This window comes from Rhinopithecus bieti, unplaced genomic scaffold, assembly GCF_001698545.2.
Source record: "Rhinopithecus bieti isolate Rb0 unplaced genomic scaffold, ASM169854v2 scaffold_52099, whole genome shotgun sequence".
Taxonomy (NCBI): Eukaryota; Metazoa; Chordata; class Mammalia; order Primates; family Cercopithecidae; genus Rhinopithecus; species Rhinopithecus bieti.
Window position 1 is genome coordinate 820514 of NW_016820939.1, and position 6967 is coordinate 827480.

General features: G+C 36.5%; 1 protein-coding gene across 9 annotated transcripts in view; it reads left to right on the forward strand.

The window, feature by feature from the left end:
- AFF1 (ALF transcription elongation factor 1) overlaps window positions 1-6967 on the forward strand; it is a 218731-nt gene that overhangs the window by 145595 nt on the left and 66169 nt on the right. The window lies entirely within an intron of this gene.

Here is a 6967-nt window from a genome sequence, read left to right on the forward strand (position 1 = left end):
AAAAAAAAAAAAAAAAAAAAAAAAAAAAAAGCAGTGCCTTTTAGCCGTTCTTACTTAATCATTCATGGCTGCTGTGCCCACAATGGGCTTCATGGGGCCTCATGTGATCTTTCATCAAAGACACAGTGTTTTCAAGTCTTAGACCGTTGGGGATTCTGATTTCCCTTATTACATGGTGAGTGGTAATGGTTCATAGTCAATAGTTAGGAAGTTGGTGAATAACTGAGATTAGACATTTACTGTCAAACAGTGATAAGTTTTTTACATTTGTTTTTCATTCAGGTACTTTGTTGTTGAGTGAGTTTAAACCTATCCCAGCACACCCCACTTCTTTTAACTTTTGCACTGTTAGTTGACATATTGTCATAATATGTATTGAAAACATTTCTGCATATAAAACATCAACACTAAATTGTATTTTTTATATGTACTGTTTCATGTGACTGTACAGAAGCCTTGCAAACATATTAAAAATTATATTGCATGTGATCTCAGGATATATAATGGTAACAAAATCAGTGAATCCAGCATTATTACTACTTTTCTCATATTATTTGCATATTCTTATCAAGTGAGTGTTTACAATTACACAGGTGGACAGCAACTACTCCTTGTTTTCATTTTTGTTTAAACCGTGTCTTAAGAACTGGAATCCTTGGTTTCATAATTAAAAGATGCCCTCTTTGTAGAGATCAAAACAAAATTTCCAGAGTGTTTTAAGTAGCTCATTTAATGCAGATTGAGCCTTTACAAATTTTATATGCTTCAGAAAAATATCTTTATGACACCAATTATGCAAATTACCTCACTGGTATAATCAAAATGACCAACTGGAAAGAAACAAGTTTTCTAATTATTCATATTGATCTTTAAAGAACTGTTATTTTAAAATACTTCTTCCCATTGGATTTTATAAGTTTCAGTGATGTTTTATGATTTAGTGGCTATTTTTTTTTTTAGTTTGTTTTTGCTTTAGTTGATGAAAGATAAGAGGGCGATATTGTTGGCTTATGAAAGAGCAATTTACCTAAAGGTAAATTTTAAAAAACCAAATATATAAATATGTGTACATATATTCACATATATGTACACACATATACACATGTGTTCAATATATATTATATCTCCTATCTATATCCTATAGATATATATTATATCTCCTATCGATAGGATATATAGGCTCTCATTTATTAAATGAACTGAGATGCTAGCACATCTCTAACATGATCTTCCAGTGTTTATCTTGGAGTATTATTTCTTCATCTTCTATCTCAAGGAAGCGTACATCCTTTCTTTACCCCACACAAACATGCTGCCTGGTATACCTGCCCTCCCCAGCCTCACGTTCTGATGTTACTGTCATATCTGAAACTTTGCATTCTGAGAAATTTGTGTCCCCAAACTGCATTTAGGCAACTACTCCTATAGGTGAAGACATTTGATGAGGTAGTAGTGGTTGATGGATTGTAGTCACAAGATAATACTTTTTTAAAATTTGAAGATTTCTGCATCTTACAAATGTCACTGTTTTGTGAAGTTGTCTGGAGTTATCATACTGATATGAGCTAACATATATTACTTCCCAGGAAAGAGATTGAAAATTCACGATAAAACAACTCTGTAATTACTTTTTGGTTATCTTATGTATCTGAATTTTGTTTGAGATGTCATGAGATGGCAAAATCATGTATTCATTTTATAAATATTAATTGTATATCAGTATGAGTCTAGAATTATGCTAAGGCCTTGTGAGGGATGCAGAGGTTAATATTAACCCTAGTTCCTGCCTGTGGGAAGCCAGTCTAGAGGAGAAAGATTAGAACACTAAGGGTTACAATCCAGAGTTGAATGTGGTTGGAGAGTCAAGGGAGGGAAGACTTCCAGAAAAGGTCAGCCAGTGGTTGTGACATCCAGTGACACACTACCCCTTTTTTCTAGGTTCCCCCAATAGGAGTAGAATTGCTTGTTCGTTCCATGATAAATTTTTGTTGGGAGATAACTGTAGGTGACCTAGAGTCCTCATTATTTTTAAATAATCTTTTTTATGTACCTCATTTCTCCTCTCCCTGAAAAATCTGTTTAGAGAACTATAGCGATTCTGCAGTTAGGGAGATTCTGCAGTTAGCTTAATTTGTGTTAGCCTTCACATGTGGCAGGCAATTTGACATTAAAAAGAGTCATTCAGAGAACATGAGAGTAATTTTTTGCTACATATTAGAGCTTATCACTTTTAAGGAACTATCCAAACCCTTTCCATTATTTAAAGATATCTGGGATGAGATGAAGGGTAGCTAATAATTCTTAAGGGAGGATTTAACAGTTAAAGTTGGTTTTGCAACTTAATGTAATATTTTATTTTTAGGAAAGCTTTTCAGAGCACCTTATTCCTTGTTTTGTAATCCATCACCCCTCCTTCCATATTAATCTTTAGCGTGGCTGTTTTTTGTTGTTCTCCTTGTTTTAAACAATTCGGAGTGTAACTTTGCTCATATATCTGTCCAGGGATTTAAAAAATGTTTATCCTAAAATTCTGGGTGTACAGATAGATGGGTAGTTGCCCATAGGGCATGTTGCTTCTGAAACTAGAATCACTGCTGGTTCCTTTATATATTTTCCAGCTGAAGTAACACACCCAGGGCAGTATGAGCATGTTTTTGGAACAGGCTTAGCTATTTATGTAATTTATTATGTATCTGTAAAACACAATTTTATGTCAAACCTTGTTCAGCCCGGCCTTTTGGTCTCCTCCTCTAATTTGTCTCTTAGAAATGATGATTATGGTGTCTTCATAGAAATGCATGTATTTATTTGTATGGAACTAGTTTTAACATGCATGACCATATTTCTTCCTCAAAACAACCCTATAAGATTTTGTTCATTTCAAATGTGTCTTCTCACTATTCAAGTATGACTGATTAACAAAAAGGAGAGCGAGAATAAAAAAATGCTTCTCTTTCAATAACTTTCTAGTCTAGTTTGGGAAATGTGTGAATTTAGCAAGCGAACACTGGGCCAGGCCTTGAGAGCAAGTCCTGTGGCATCTCGAGGTCCACTAGGGAAGGCTGACTGGAAATCTGCTTTGTTTTGTTTTTTACAAAAATTCAATGTGGCCTGTATTATATGGGGTGCGCCCGGAGCACCAACGTGTAAGCTGGGCACAGTTTAACCTAGCTGTGTGTTTGGAGTAAGGTAAGTTACATAGAGGAAGGCTAATAGAAAATTTAGCTGTACTGTGAGAAGAAGCTTTTGATCCCTATTTATTTCAGTCGAATATTTGTGTTTTCATTAATGAATAGGTAATAGGTCAGAATTTAAAAGGTTAAAAAAAGGATATACATTGAAAATATTCCCGCTACTCCTTCCCCCAGCCTCCATTCCCCAACCTTCCTTTCCAGAAGTAATTGGTGTAAGGACTTTCTTGTGTATTATTCCCAGTGGTATTTTATGCATAATAAGCAGCTCCATATCCATGTTTTCTTCTCATTGATACCTTTTCCATTTATAGAAATGCTGGCATATAATACATCTGGTTTTTAAAATTTATTCTTCTTAACAATATATCTTGGAGATTACCCCAAATCAGTGCACAAAGAGCATCCTCATTCTTTGTCATAGTTGCATAGCACTTATTTCTTTGTAGATGGCATTGTACCATAGTTTTCATAGCCAGTCAGTTACCTGTAGATAGACATTTAGATTGTTTCCAGTATCTTGCTGTTTGCAAACTAGGCTGAAGCAAATAACTTTGCAAATTTTTTTGTACATGTAGGAGGCAGTGCTAGAACTTAGATAAATGTCTATGTAATTAGAATTTGCTGGCTATTGCCAAATTAATGTCTTTAAAGGTTGTAGCACTTAACCCTCCTACCAACCACAGGATTTGAGTGCCTGTTTCCCCACGTCTATCTCATAGATGGAGTATTGTTAATCTTGTGGCTGTTTGCCAATCTGTGTGAAAAGTAGTTTCTCAGTAGTTTTAATGTTTCCAGGGAGAAAACAATGCAAAACAATTATCTTTTTGTCTCTTGTATGTTTAGTTCCATGTAGTTTAGTTTGTTAATTAAGGTGTTGCTTTATAATTCAGGCAGCCTACATCTTCTTAAGCGTCTACAGCCGTAAGAGAAACTTAGTTTCAAATTCTGAGTTCTGGGACTAAAAATATACCAGTCAATGTTTATGGGGTTGCCTCTGTGTGACTGGCACCCTGTGATTCAGTGAGGGTTCTGGCCCTAACTTCCATGGAACATGTAATCTAGAGGGAGTAGAGAAGATGCAGTAACAGAGAAAGTACGGATAGTTACGGGAGCATCTGCAAGAGAACCTGGACAGTTTTGGGAGTAAGGGAGCATCAGGGATGTTTTCCGAAAGATGTCTTTCATCTGCAACCTGAAGCCTCAGGAGGAATTATCACTGACACAGATTGAAGAGAGAAGAGGGCTCCAGATCAGGGCAAGAAAAGTGTGAGTTACCTAACTAGCAAGTTGGGGGTAGATGAGCAGCAAATAGATAGTAAAGACTGAACAGTAATCCAAAAGGTGGTGACGCATTTGAAGAAAAATAGTTTGGACATTTATTTTACTCTCTTAAAAATTAAACTTTGGATAGATAACCTATTGGGATTTTTTTTTTAAAGCTGTCACGCTATTAAACAATGCCTTGATAATGTTGGCACCACCTATTATTCCATATATCAGTGCCTTCTGATGGTTTTTAAAGTGTGATGTTTTCATATTTGACCTTCATACCAACCCTGAGAAGTGGTTAGGTTTGGTAATACTATACCTTATCACAATAAGGAAATAGTCTCAAAGAGGATGAATCTTATCCAAGATTCAGCACCAGTCTTCAGCAGAACCAGATCTAGAATCCAAGATCTTTTGGCTTCCCTCGTCAGCACATTGCCTTTGTGCTCTGTGTTTCCTGGTTAGTGATAACTAAGCCTTTTTGAGAACAGCATTGTTATAAAAATGCTGCTCTGTTGAAACTTGAGAGACTTAAAACACAATATTGCAAGAGCCTGCCAGTCTCAGTGGCATGTTTCTTCAGCCAGCTCTCTTTAGCTTATTAAAACAAACTGTGTCATGCTTAGAAGACGTTCACTCACATATTTTATTTTGGTATCAGTGCATTTCCTTACAATTACACAATGTCATTCCAGGAGGAGTGAGAAATCAGGCCACGGCCAGCAGTGCTGCCTTTTCTGGTCCGAAGCACTGGTAGTAGGAAGAGGCAGTTAAATGTGAATACCGAAATGCCTCTTTGTAGAAACAAAGGAAAAATGTAGCTCTTTAAAAATTGTTTTAGGTTATGCGTAGGACCACTGGAATCACACACCCTCCTAAAATGCTAATATATTTGTTTCTTGCAGCAGTGTTGAGGTCTTTGGAAAACTGGTATAAAAGTATTCTGAGCCAGCTCAGCTGCTTCAGAGCTTTTGTGTGTCCTTGGATAGGCAACTTAATTTCTCTAGGATTCAGTCTCCTCATGTTAAAAACTGATATAATACCTACCAAAAAGGTTGATGTGAGAATTAAATAGAACTTTATACAGAATTCTCTCAGGCATGTTTAAGTTTCTGTAATAGGGATGTATCTTACAGTTGATGGGTACATTTAGTGTAGTCCCCCTACCTCCCAAGCTAATAATGGTACATCTTACAATCGATGGTATCAAATTGAGGTGATAATAACATATTTTAATGCAATATGAAGTACAATATGTGTTCAATAAGTAGCTGCTATCATTTTTTAAAAAATTAAATAAGGCTCCTGTGTTAAGACCATATCCCAGGAGGAAAGTGTGGTCTCTCCTGGGAGGTTGGTCTACATACAGGAAGCAGATGTATGAGGTGGCTGTAGATAGGCAGAAGAGGACAGCTCATGTCCTCTAGGAACCTATTAATAGATATTGAGGGTGGGAAAAGGCAGTGAGTTTTGTGGTCATGTTAAAGTCAGTGTCTATACCATTGAGGAAAGAGCTAGCCAGAGAAGGACTTACAAACTAGATTTTCTTGATTCATGCAACTATCATAGAAATGTTTATTGTTGCTTTTTATCATTTTGTGTTCTTTAAGGAAGTCTTACTTTGAATGTTTTCAGCTTTATCTCAGTTGTGGTTTAGAGAGAGCTGGCCAGGACAAGTTGTTTATTCTTTGACTATGGTGTTAAAGGGAGAGTCTAGCTCCTTTTAGTAGGAGTAGCTCACAATAGTGACTGGAGACCCTGTTGTGAGAGTGAATTTTAGGAAAGGGGTTAAAAGCCAGGTGCAATGTCACACACCTATAGTTCCAGCTACACTCTGAAGGCTGAGGTAGGAGGATGACTTGAGCCCAGGCCAGCCTGGGCACCATAGCAAGACCCCATCTCTTAAAAAAAAAAAAAAGGATTAGGGGATTAGGATGTAATGGTTTGTTTAACTACTCCCCTTTTGGAAAACTTCCTTCCAGTGGCATGCTTGGAGGTGCCAAGTTGCACTATGAGACAAGGCAGCCTGTCCTTGCAGCTCTTTCCCTGTAAACAAATCCAAAAGATCTGTCTTCTAGTTTAAGTGTCTCTAATTTGGATGGAGAGAAGAGTGAAGATGTGAATCTCAGCTAGATGGAACATAAAATGAGCTCATACTATGCAAACTTTTCAGTAGCCTCTCTTTTAAATATAGGTTTATATTGTGTTTTGGTATACATAAAAGTAGGGATAAAGGGATGTTAACTCTCTAACTTACTCTTAAACAGTTCAAAATGTAAGTGAGTAGAAGAGAAAAATATAAAGCAAATGAAAAATGCTAACAATTGGGAAATCTGGGTAAAAGGTATGTGGGAAATCCTCCTACTGGTTTTTGTAGTTTTTCTGTAAGTTTGAAATTATTATTATTATTATTATTATTAATTTATTTATTTTTGAGACAGAGTCTTGCTCTGTTGCCCAGGCTGGAGTGCAGTGACGCAGTCTCAGCTCACTGCAAGCTCCAC